Consider the following 671-nt stretch of genomic DNA (forward strand, 5'->3'; position numbering starts at 1 on the left):
TGTTGCCTCCACTGTTGTATCCAATAAAACATTGCAACAACTAACTGTGCTTACTTTGCTCACTTGAAATGTCCCTGACTGTAACGAACATGACGTGTGCCACAGATAAACAGTTTTATCCTTCTTAAAACGTCATGTGCGGTTGTTTCGTGTGAGTAGGCAAATGGAGGGTTTGTCCCCTTTTGCATGATTTGTTTACAAGTGAGTGTGGGGTCTTTGACAAACAAGAGCGTGCCTGTCCTAAAGAAACAAACACTTTAAAATGTAAAACATTCAGGCCTTGGGTGACGTTTCCTTCCTGAAGTACATCGTACTTCATGAGACAAACTCAAATGAGTGGCGAAACAGAACTGGCATACCGAGACTGAATGCAGTTCTCTACAATGAAGCCTGATGCAAGACAGACCTTGTAATAGATAATGTGATTTTTTTTTTCTATGCTACTTCATGACATTTGTTACAGTCCAAAGAAAGGAGCTAAAAAAAAAGTAGTTAAAAAACACACACAGACACACTAACATACACATTATGGGTATTCTTTTTTCTCAGGTTTTTCTATGATTTCATCCAAAGATAAAAAGCTAAGGAGTGCATTTGCAAACAAATGGATGTATTTGAAAATTCAATGAAAATAAAATTATTTCTCAAGGAGTTTATGCAAGCAATATGAC

The sequence above is a fragment of the Syngnathoides biaculeatus genome, chromosome 16 (assembly GCF_019802595.1).
Source record: "Syngnathoides biaculeatus isolate LvHL_M chromosome 16, ASM1980259v1, whole genome shotgun sequence".
NCBI lineage: Eukaryota > Metazoa > Chordata > Actinopteri > Syngnathiformes > Syngnathidae > Syngnathoides > Syngnathoides biaculeatus.